The sequence below is a fragment of the Grampus griseus genome (genome assembly GCF_964374135.1).
Source record: "Grampus griseus genome assembly, chromosome: 17".
Taxonomy (NCBI): Eukaryota; Metazoa; Chordata; class Mammalia; order Artiodactyla; family Delphinidae; genus Grampus; species Grampus griseus.
Genome location: NC_139011.1, coordinates 34,459,152 through 34,471,729, shown reverse-complemented (window position 1 = coordinate 34,471,729; position 12,578 = coordinate 34,459,152).

Here is a 12,578-nt window from a genome sequence, read left to right as displayed (position 1 = left end):
GGCGCCATGGTTAAGAATCTGCCTGCCCATGTGGGGGACACGAGTTCGATCCCTGGTCCGGGAAGATCCAACATGCTGCAGAGCAACTAAGCCCATGCACCACAACTACTGAAGCCCGCACGCCTAGAGTCCATGCTCCACAACAACAGAAGCCACAGCAGTGAGAGGCCCACACACTGCAATGAAGAGTAGCCCCCACTCACCACAACTAGAGAAAGCCCACGTGCAGCAACGAAGATCCAACTCAGCCAAAAATAAATAAATAAATAAAATAAATTTATTAAAAAAAAACAAAAAACCTATGACCTGTCTACTGCAGGGATTAAGTATTTCTGGACGTTCTTTACCCAGATGGGAAAAATTGCCTGTTAGCTTCCCCCCACCACAGCCATGCATTATAATTAATGGAGAAGATGCCAACAGACAGTTGGTCCTGTCTCAGGAAGAAAAGCAGATCCACTCTCCGGCAATGGTCCATGCCGTAGGTTGGCTCTCGGTGCGGCTGCTAACCTGTAGGTGATCTGGCGGAGAAGACTGAGCCAAGACATATCGATGAATCTAACTCTAGTCAGAGGACTCTACTAAGGCATTTTGGCCTTTTGTCATTTTTGTTACTTCATATACGGTGTTCAGCGATCCCCACTGCTTGTGTTTGCTGCTACTACCGTGCTCTGGGGGAGCTCCGAGAACAAAGTGCGAAGTTTGACAGGACCTCCTCCACCTTCCTAGGTATTCACGGCCCACCTGGCAGCTCTCCTGCTTCAAGGCACTTTAGCGAGACCTGTGGAGTATCCACCATTCTCCAGGAAATCTAATGACACCTTTCACGGATGGGGTCAAGTCAAACGTCCTGCTAGGTCACCTTAGAGACTATTGTGAAGTCTTTTTCCAATAAGAAAATGAGATGTTCTGGAGCTTCAGAGACTTCCTCTCCGGAGAAGCTGAGAAGTGACTATCTGTAATCACTTTTCTCTCTTTTCTGCGTCCTCTGCGTACTTTCTTCAGCTGGCACGAAGTCTCCCAGCAGCTACCACCACGTCTACCACGCAGGAGGCGGCCTGGAAGCCGTTCCCTATCGAGAACCTGATCACTTAATTGTGCATTTTCAATAGAGGATGCTATGCTCACGATTTTGTTTTCTGATTCACCCTGCTTTCACTTTTGTGGTACAAGAACACATCCCTTCCTCTGTTCCTTGAAACAGTGTTTTGGTTCTGATGGATCAGCTAAGTGCAAGAAGAATTAACTGGCTTTGCATCATGCCAAACTGCGTTACAAAAATCTTAACCAAGTATAATTTGGAGAGAGAGAGAAAAGAGAAGTGGTGTGGCAACACTGTGGGAGGAGGGGGAAAGGGACCAAACCTCCAGGCTTCAAAGCCCTATTTCCCAGTACTCACTTCCCACTCATTGCTTTAAATAACTATTCTTTTGTGTTTCTGCATCCTTGTAATCAGTTCTTGTCAGTAGGAATTGTATTATGAATTCACACCTTTAATTCCTAGTTCTATGGCTGGATGAGTTTATAGAACCTAAAAGAACAACCTGAATAAGGTCCTAAGAGGAGAGATGGGGAAAAAAGGGAAGTGAAAGACAACAAGGTGGTTCTCCCCGAGGAAAGGAAAACTGAACTGCTTAGCACCACCACAGGCCTGGGAGAGGGTTGAGTATTCGATACCCTAAATAAAGTTAGCAAGTAGGGTTTGTTGGGGCCTCAGTTACACGCTGATCCCACAGAACTAACAAGGCATTATGTTCAGAGTAGGGGTACAGGCAGTCAAATCAGACCTACTCTTAGTCCAAGGGGTCCAGTGACTGGACTAGTTTGCATCAGAATCCCTGGCACAGGGCTTTTAAACTTCACACACACACACACACACACACTCCAAGTGATTCTAGAATGGGTCCTGGTACAGAAGGAGAGCTAGAGTGGTTTGCAAATCTCCCTGAGTTATTCTGCTACATGACTTCATTCACGGCCCAGCCATTTCCCTGGCTTAACCTGCGAAGCCACAGGAAACCCTCGTTTCCTTCTCACCCACAAATGCTGCTTCCCTCGACATGCCAGTTACCACAGTGAGCACGACCCACACTGGCTTAAAGAAAGACTCGGGATGCAGGCTCACATTAGTGCGTGGCTCAGGTGCAACTTGATCTAGGACTCAAACGATGTCACCACGTTTGACATGGTTCCCACTCCCTCCATTTCTGTCTCCACTTCCTTGGTCCTAGTCTGACCTCTGACCCCAGGGGTCACAGATGGCTGCAGCAGCTCCAGCAACTACATCCTTATTCTTTCATGTCCAGCAACGGGAGAGAAAGAGTCTCTTCCCCAGGATTCTTAGTGACTGTATCATTGCACATCATTGGCTCATTTCTGAACTGATCATGGAACCGAGAGAGTGTTATATGCTAATTAGCCAATCAGCCCTCAACCTGGGCTTTGAAGTCAATTCCATCCAAAGAACAAAGCTGGAAATAGGAGAGGTAATTTCTCACAGGAAATTCAGGATGCTTTTGTCAGAAGGAGAGATGGATGCTGAACATCGAATCACTAGTGGCCACTGCACTCCACTCCACCCTACTCCACTCTGAGTGCGCAGGTAACCAAAGTAAGCATCTCGGGAGTCGCGCAAAGCATTGCTAGATTGACTTCATCTGGTTGTTTTGTGTGATGCGCCGTTCCTCTGACACATTGATCTAAGGCTGACAGAAGACAAACGTAAAGAAGGCTTGGTCCCTGACCTCGAGCAGCTTACGTGTTTTCACCTTGGAAAGAAAAATGGAAAAAAATCTGGTCCAACTAACTGGATATTCCCTTTCTTGGAATTCAATTCTTAATGACCCAGCAAAGTTCTGAAAGTAAAAAAAATTGTTAAGGGGTTATTTTCTTCAACCAGGCATTCAACCTCATTCATTTCAAATCATCCCTCTGAGATTGCCACCTGTTAAAATTATGTGAGCCACCTCCACAGGGCCACCTGATGCACTCACTTTCATTTGAGGACCTCTAGTGATGAGAGCAAAGAGCAGTGAATTAGGAGGCAGAAGACCTTGATTCTACCCACTTCTCAGCCATCACTAGTGATGGGATGCTGGGTAAGTGGCTTTGTTCCCTAACTAGGAAAGGGTTTTTAAAACTTTATAACAATATTGGGAATTGTTGTTCCCAATTAAGGGAATATTGTTCCCCTGTAGTAACTAAGCTTTTGCAGTTTACATTTAAAGGAGCTACAAAAAGAAAGGACCTTCCACTTTCAGGAATATAAAGAGACTCGTCAATATATAACTAATGAGCACCCACTAGGTGCCGGCACAGTGCTGGGCTCTAAGAATAGAAAGATACAAAAGGCCCAGCTGCTGTACTGGATGAATGCCCAAGCTGGTCAGGGAGATAGACAGGTAATCAACAATTACAGTGCAATGTGCTCCATGCGAGAACTGAAATCTGCACAGGTTGCTATTCAAATTGAAAGGCTGGACATAAGTCCTGATGGTTGAGAATGAGTTTATTACGTGAACAAGGGACAGGAAAGGGGGTGGGGTCAGGTGAGCCTTTCAAGCAGAAGGAAAAGCAAGTGCAGAGGCTCACTGACGAAGTGCAGTGCATATGCTGACATTGCACTGCCTCTCCAGATCCACTTTCCACCCCTGTCTACTCTGCTCTGTGGCCTGGGACTGGCCTCTGCAGAATGCATCTTCAGGGCTCCCTTGCCTTCTGACTTCTAATTGAGTTCAGCCAAACGGGATACAGCAGGTGCACAGTGGAGGGAAGTAGGAGACAAAGTTTCCATATTCAGCCCCCCAGCTCCCTCCCCGCACAGCAGCAGGGAGGCCATAGCTCCAGCTCTTCAGGATGACCCATCTCATTCTAGGTCCTGGGAACAGCTCCCTCACATTGGCCCTTCCGGCCTAGAAGCGTAATGACCTTCCATTCTTATTCCCCTTAAACCCTGTCCACACCTTTGTAAATAGTCTAGTAAACTCTTCAGTTACCCCTTTTGTGTGTATCATCTGTTTCCTCCCAGCACCCTGATTCACAAGTGTGCGGATTATGTGGAAATCGCAGGGCTAGAACACAGCACTTACGTCTGCACGTGGTAAGAGTGATGAAGACAGAAAGTTGGCAGGAACTGGGTCTTTGAGGGCCTTGGATTGCCTGTACAGAGTGAGTGGAGACTTTATCTTGAAGGTAATGGAAAGCCATTTTCTGAATCATTAAATTACATTTAAAAAAAGTTATTTGTCATCATTATGGGTAACACATGCACTATGCACAATTCAAAAGCAGCTACTTGCATGTTACTAGGCCTTAGCTGAGACAGAGTATCTCACCTTCGTAGAGACGGAGCATGGAACAGCAAGTGACTGTGCAGACAGAGCTGCCCATTGTGAAACAGGTTCTTTCAAAGGTGAGCAATCCATCCTAAGGGAGAAGGACCAGGCAAAGCAGCAAGGGGTACAAGTAAGCAGCAGAGACAGAAGGCCCAGAATCTCTCTACTTCAGTTCATGTGTGTGGCTGCATGAAGGAAGAGGGGAGGCTTATTACCAGCTGGAAGAGGAGGGAAACAGGCTGATCTTGGCTCATGGGTGGGTTGGCTTGTGCTATGGACTGAACTGTATCCTCCCCCAAATTCATATATTCAAGCCCTATCCCCCAGTGTGATGGCATTTAGAGAAGAGGCCTTTGAGAAGTAACTAGATTTACATGAGATCATGAGGGTAGGGCCCCCATGATGGGATCGGTGCCCTTATAAGAAGAGACATCAGAGAACTTGCCTGCTCACTCTCCACCACGTGAGAAGGGAAGAAAGCAACTGTCTGCAAGCCAGGAAAGCCTTCACCAGAGCCTGCCCATGCTGGCACCCTGATGTCAGACTCCCAGCCTCCAAAACTGTGAAAACAAGTTCCTATTGTTCAAGCTACCCAGTTTGTGGTATTTTGTTATGGCAACCTGAGTGGACTAACACAGCTTGGTATGTTGGTGTGAGTCTGCCGCTGATTTATGTCACCACTTAGTAATGGCTCTGAAAGATAGGAAAGTGCTCCCACTGTGCAGCATTCCAGACAATGTACCCAGTCACCCACTGTATGTGGAAAAAGAAGGGACCTGAGGTAAGAATATACATGAATCCATAGGGAGTGGCCACAGCTTGGCTGGTTGGTCAGGGAACTGGAAAGAGAAAGATTAGAGTAGCAGGGTCAAAAGAGCTCAGAAAGAAACATATGGGCTTATGGGAATGAGTAAAAGTATCAATGTATCATATGCTAACACCTGACAGAGATCATCTACAATGGAAAAGGAACTAAACAACCAAGCAGACAGAATGACTGGCCACGTATCATTAGCCAGCCTCCAACATCATCTGTCCCAGTGCTGACACAATGGGCTCATGACTGACAGCCATGGTGGCAGGGATGGAGGTTCTGCCCAACAGCATGGACTTCCATTTACCAAAACTGATCTAGCTACTGCCACTGCTGAATGTCCAACCTGCCAGCATCAGAGCTAAACCCCCTGAACTGACACCATCTCTCACAGAAAATGACTATTTTCACCCTGAAAGAGGCAGCAATTTACATTGACTGAGATCAACACTTATTTTGGACATAAGTTTGTCTTTCCTTCCTGCAGAGCCTTGGCCCAGAATCACCAGCCAAGGACTTGCAGAGTGTTTGATTTACTGGAGTGTTGGGATGCCACATAACATTGCCTCAGAATGAGGGATTCAGTCTCCAGAAAAGAAGGTAGAGCAATGGGAACATAACCATGGCATCCATTGGTCTTTTCACGTTGCACACCACCAGAAGCCATCAGCCTGAGCAGCAGAATGGCCTCTTAAAGACGTAGCTGAGGTGCCACTTAAGAGAAAATAAACTGAAAGGATTGAGTGCCATTCCAAATCAATGACCACTGTGTGAAGCAATGTCGCAGTTGTAAGAATACATGGGTTCAGGAGACCAAGGGTTGGAAGCAGGAGTAGCCCCACTTATCCTCACACCCCAGAACACAAGACCAACCAGAATCCCATGAAAGCTGTTTTGAAGTGGGGCAAACTTACTATAAGAAGCAAGTCAGGGACTTCCCTGGTGGTCCAGTGGTGAAGACTTCGCCTTCCAATGCAGGGGTTGTGGGTTCAGTCCCTGGTCGGGGAGTTAAGATCTCACATGCCTAGTGGCCAAAAAACCAAAACATAAAACAGAAGCAATATTGTTAACAAATTCAATAAAGACTTTAAAAATGGTCCACATCAAAAAAAAAGTTTTTTGAAAAGAAGCAAGTCAATATGAATGGTGCAAGGGTTGGCTGCAATGGGTTCTACAGCATCTGACCCAGATCTCCTCTTGGGGGCCATTCCCCCAAGCACCAGTGCACTTATTCCCCCATCTGCTAGTATCAGCCACTGGCAACTCACAGTTGTGTCCCTCACTGAACATTGTCCCCAGCCACAGGGTTATGCCTTGCTCAAGGCTATGCCCCTACCCAGAGGGCATCCCACAGCCATGACTGGTTGATGCAAGGTTATGAAGGCCGGCCGGACCTTTTGCCTCCATGTGATATAATTATGAAGGGCTTTCCCACCTCCAGGGCTCCTCAAGCGATGAGCTGAAGCCTCAGCTGCAACCATGTTGCTGGTTAGCTTCTCACTCTAACCAATCTTGTCTTCCTCAAGGGCAAGTGAGTCCCAAGACAACCCCCCGCAAATCCTTTTGCATACAACTCCTTGTCTCAGAATCTGTTTCTAAGGGAACCCAATATAAGATCTGGGGCTTCCCTGGTGGCGCAGTGGTTGAGAGTCCGCCTGCCGCTGCAGGAGACGCGGGTTCGTGCTCCGGTCCGGGAAGATCCCACATGCTGCGGAGCGGCTGGGCCCGTGAGCCATGGCCGCTGAGCCTGCGCATCCGGAGCCTGTGCTCCGCATTGGGAGAGGCCACAACAGTGAGAGGCCCGAGTACCGCAAAAAAAAAAAAAAAAAAAAAAAAAGATCTGAAACTTCCATTCATTCTAACAAAGTAAACACAGTTGAAAAGAAAACAAGGAATTATTTTAATTGTACGTTAGTACTAGGCGCAATTAGACTTTCATTTCAAATTTAGGCAACTTTGTTGTTTTTTAAAGGGAAATGTTGTGCGTAGTGACTAAAATTTTCACAGCCACCTCCACCAGTCCTTCCTTGGCATGTCAGGCACCCATTAATGTTGTTCAAGCTACCCCAAAGATGGTATTTTGTTATGGCAGCCTACTCAAAGAAATATAGGCAGCCCAGAGACTGGCCCGAAGGGCTATGAGAAATCCCCAGCATGGAAAAGAGGGCTTGTGTTCTAGCCAGCAGGAGAGAAAAGAAGGTTGAGAGTTTGTAATCCATATGGGTTTTATTATATCAAATTCTAAGTCTACTGTTTATCACCACTAGAAATTTATTATGTGGCTGCCTCTTCCCTAGAGAGTTTTGCAGTGGCAAATGGGAGTGGGTGAGTATCAGTCATGATAGGCGAGATTATACTGTGGCGGTAAATGGCTCTAAACACCTCAGTAGCTTATAACAACAAAGGTTTGCTTCTCCCTTATTTCTACTTGTCCAATGAGGGCCAGCTACTGTTTTGACTCAATTTAACTTTGGGTCTCAGTCTAATGGAGAAGTCTCATTGTGGCACTGTGAACCACACAAGCTGGCTCTCACAGCCTCTGCTCAGAAGTGGTCCACATTAGATTGGCCAAGCAAGTCACATGGCCCCTTCTGAGTGCAACAGGGCAGAGATGTTTAATCTTCCAATAGACACAGACACCGTACAGAGGAGCACCAAAATTATGGGTAAACAGTAATATAGTCTACCACAGTAAGGTAGTTTCTTTTGCTCCTTAAAGAGGGGTCCATATACTCAGAAATCCAACTAAAGTAGGCCTATAACTATAATGATCTATATTCCTGGGACGGAAGAATTAACAATACAGACATTTAATCTAAAGACACCAAATTTTTTTGGATGTATGGTAGATATCCTATGATCTTTCTCCTAAAAGAGCATTCTTTTATTGTCTTAGCATATAATAAACATATTTTTATTTCTAATAATCAGAATCTCAAAATTTGAAATGTAAGGGGATAAGTTAGATGAATATACATATTTTTTCCTGTAACATCTCTCTATATAATAAATACATAAAGAGAGGGAGGAGAAGAGGGAAAGGGAGGGAGGGAGGAAAAGACAGAGAAAGAGAGGCCTAGCTAGAAAGTCAGCACCATGTCTAACACTGGAAAGTCCTCATATGGCTTGAGAGTTCTTCAAGGAACCACCATGGATAATTCTCATGGTGGGCTTCTGCTGCAGAGAAAATGACCATGTTTCTAATTGTTGAGAGCTGTGGAGTTCTGGGGTAAACTAGGTATATCACCTTTCCAAGTAGGTTTACTAGGTTTATAGCTAGGTTTATCGTCTTTCCAAGTAAGAGGACCATTTGAGTCATTGAAAGTCACCTGCAGTATCTAATAATACAAATATACTTGGGATAAAAACAAGGTATTTCCAAGTCGTAAGGATTTTGGCAGGGTTACAAACACCTCTGTATCTTCAGGTGTCAGAGAAATGCCTGAAAGGTGATCCTGACAAGACAGAGGAAAATAAAAAGATCTTTGTCAGTGATCCTGTCTTGGCCGTGTCCCTGGAATCAACATGTGAGATTCAGTCCTGTGAGTAGCTCAAAAATGAATACAAGCTTGTGGAGTTGCATGACTCGGTCTAGCAAAGTCTTTGGTGTCAAGCATACCTGAGTCTGAATGCTGTCTCTGTCACTCATTAGCCATGTGATCTTGAACTACCTAACCTCTCTGAGTCTTGGATTCCTCATCTGTAAATTGGGGATAATAATAGCTCTTATTCATAGGACTGTGGTGAAGATTAAATGAGATAGTATTCCTGGCACATGGTAAACCCTTAATAAGTTGTAGGTATCTTTGTCAATCATCATCAAGTTCTTCATCTTCATAGCATCATGATGAGCCAATCCACAGAAAGAATTAGAGAGGTACAAAGGCTTGCTCAATCATGAAACATTCCACAGGCCGGGGAAGTAATGTTTGCTTTCACAAATATGTTCCTACTGTAATTACAAACCCTAGATTTCTGATTTCAAAAACATTATGATACTAAGTGTCATGGACAGATGAATAGATAAAGATGTGGTTATATATATAGAGATAGATAGATAGATATGTATGTATATATATATATATATATATATATATACACACACAGTGGAATACTACTCAGCCATAACAAAGAATGAAATAATGCCATTTTCAGCAACATGGATGGACCTAGAGATTATCATACTAAGTGAAGTAGGTGAGACAGAGAAAGACAAATATATGATATCATTTATATGTGGAATCTTAAAAAAAAAGACACAAATGAACTTATTTACAAAACAGAAACAGACTCACAGACATAGGAAACAAACTTATGGTTACCAAAGGAAAAAGGTGGCGGGAGGGATAAACCAGGAGTTTGGGATTAGCAGATACACACTACTATATATAAAATAGAAAACAAGGTCCTATTGTATAGCACAGTTCACTATCTTGTAATAATCTATAATGGAAAAGAACCTGGAACAGCATATATATATATGAATCACTTTGCTCTATACCAAAAACTAACACAACATTGTAAATCAACTCTACTTCAATTTTTAAAAATTGTGATAAATCTCATTAATTAACTGGTTAATGATTGAATGCTCTATTTAGAAAAATCTGGGTATTGCAATCCTGTTTTTCCCATTAAATTTAGCATCAACCACTATACCACAAAAATGAGCGTCTTCATAATCAAACTATTTCCATTCTCATTAAGAAGTGTCTGATGTAGAGAATGGACTTGAGGACATGGGAAGGGGAAGGGGAAGCTGGGACGAAGTAAGAGAGTGGCATGGACATATATACACTTCTAAATGTAAAATAGATAGCTAGTGGGAAGCAGTTGCATAGCACAGGGAGATGAGCTCAGTGCTTTGTGCCCACCTAGCAGGGTGGGATAGGGAGGGTGGGAGGAAGATGCAAGAGGGAGGAGATATGGGGATATATGTTTATGTATAGCTGATTCACTTTGTTATACCACTGTAAAGTAATTATACTCCAATACAGATGTTAAAAAAAAAAAAAGAAGTGTCTGAAATTTGTGATTTCATGAACTGAAATGATTTCTTTGTCCTCATTCAGAAAGAGAAAACATCTGCTCAATAATAATGCCATGGAAAAAATTACCACAGAAATTAGTCATTTTGTATTTCCTCCTTGCAAAACTTCGTAACTTTGTAGGGTTCCCTCAAGGGAAAAGACAAATTTAAATTCATAAAAAATATTGCCTTCTAAATTTAATCACTGTTAAGCTATTTTATTTGCGTATTCAAACTGTACTGGGTGAAGCACAATTTGTAGGATGGTGTTTTTCAGAAAGGCACAGTGGAGAAAAATTAATCACAGAGCTCCAGAATTCATTCACCCAAGCACACAGAAAATATACATTAATAAGTGACGAAGTAGAATCCATAGGAGTGTATTTGCCTTCTTGAGATAGGAATGAGTTTTTCTTAGGTGCTTTGATAGCCAGGGGCTCTATAATCGGGATACAAACTATAAATGGACAGGTCATTTAGGTTTCAGAATGCCATTCTATGTCAGTCCTCTGTGTGGCCATTTCACTAAGGGTTTAATTTAATTTAAAACTTATTTCCCTATTTGAAAAGACAAAAATTAGAGATGCATCCCTCTTTAGCTCCCCTCTCTTACCATAATACCCCAAGAGAGTACTATCTATAAATGGACTGCTCATGAAAGAGAAAATATAGCTAGAAAACAAACAAAAAATTCTGAGGACATATTCAAAGAAAAGCAAATTTTAGAAATTGTGATTTTACTTACTTGTAAATTTATCATGTTTAAAACAAATAACCAATACTGGCAAGAATGTTGAGAAATAGGTACCCTTATCCACTGTTGGTAAAACTGTAAACTGATACAAACTTTTTGAAAGGTTGGTACAGTGTCTCCAAAACCAAGAATCTGGAAATCTTATCAAAGGCAGGTTAAGACCATGGGCTCTAGAGTTGGAAGCCTGCCTTCAAATTCCTTCTCATTACCTGCTGTGTGACTCTGGGCAAGTTTCTCAACTTTCCTGAACCTGAGAATCCTCATTTATAAACACTGGAATAATATCATAAACCTCTTAAGGCTGCTGTGAAAATCAACTGAGATAATATCTGCAAAGTATTTATTACAGAGAATATTAGTTTTCTATTGCTGCATAACAAATTACCACAAAGTGTGCTACTTAAAACAATATATATGTCTTATCTCAGTTTCTGTGGGTTGAGAGTCTAGGCATGGTTTAGCTGAGTCCTCTGCAAAACTTTAATCAAGGTGTCAGTCAGACGGTTTCCATCCAGCGGCTCAACTGGAGAAGGGTCTCTTGTTGGCTTTTGAATGGCAGTTATCCTCACCTCCTAAATACTTCCCTTAGCTCCGTGCCTCTTGGATCTCCTAATATAACCACTTACTCTTTCAAATCCAGCAAGGGAGAAAGTGTCTAGAATGAGTCTGCTAGCAAGGGTGAGTTTTATGGAATGTAACATAATCACATCCCATCACCTTTGTCGTATTCTATTGGTTAGAAGTAAGTCACAGGCCCTGGTCACACTCAAGACAAGGAAATGACACAAAGCCATCAATACCAGGACCAGGGATTATGGGTGCCATCTCAGGGTATATCCACCACACAGAGCCTGGTAATAAATGTTAGTTGTGTCTATATACGTGAAGAAGTTCAGCACAGAATTGTTTATGGCATTGAGAAATGTGAAAACAACTTAAATGGCCACCATTTAAGAAAAGCAAGCTCAAAGTGGCCGGAGCATACTGTGTGAAATGTCTATATACGTGAAGAAGTTCAGCACAGAATTGTTTATGGCATTGAGAAATGTGAAAACAACTAAAATGGCCACCATTTAAGAAAAGCAAGCTCAAAGTGGCCGGAGCATACTGTGTGAAATGTCTATATACGTGAAGAAGTTCAGCACAGAATTGTTTATGGCATTGAGAAATGTGAAAACAACTTAAATGGCCACCATTTAAGAAAAGCAAGCTCAAAGTGGCCGGAGCATACTGTGTGAAATGCATGAGGGTAGTGGAACTACCGAGCCAGAAGGAGCATGTCAAAACTCTCCCAGCTCCCCCACTAATGTTTTCAGACCACAAAACACATACTATTATCTGGAAGTTGGCCTTCCAGATAACATACTATTATCTGGAAGTTGTTTACAGTGGTATAACAGTAGCATACTCGTGATAGTGGTAACAGTAGTAGTAAGAGTAGAAGCAGTAATAGTAATATAAAAACAGCTCTTTTCACACACAGGTTATACCTGTCTCCTTCTCTCCTTGTCACTGACATCAGATCTCTCTTTCCATCCCCGCATTTCCTGAGGACAATGTCAGGTGCCAGATTTCTGCTCTCCAGTTCCGTGCTATTATTATCCTCGATTCCATCAAGATCTAAGCAAACTACCCATCCAATATCCT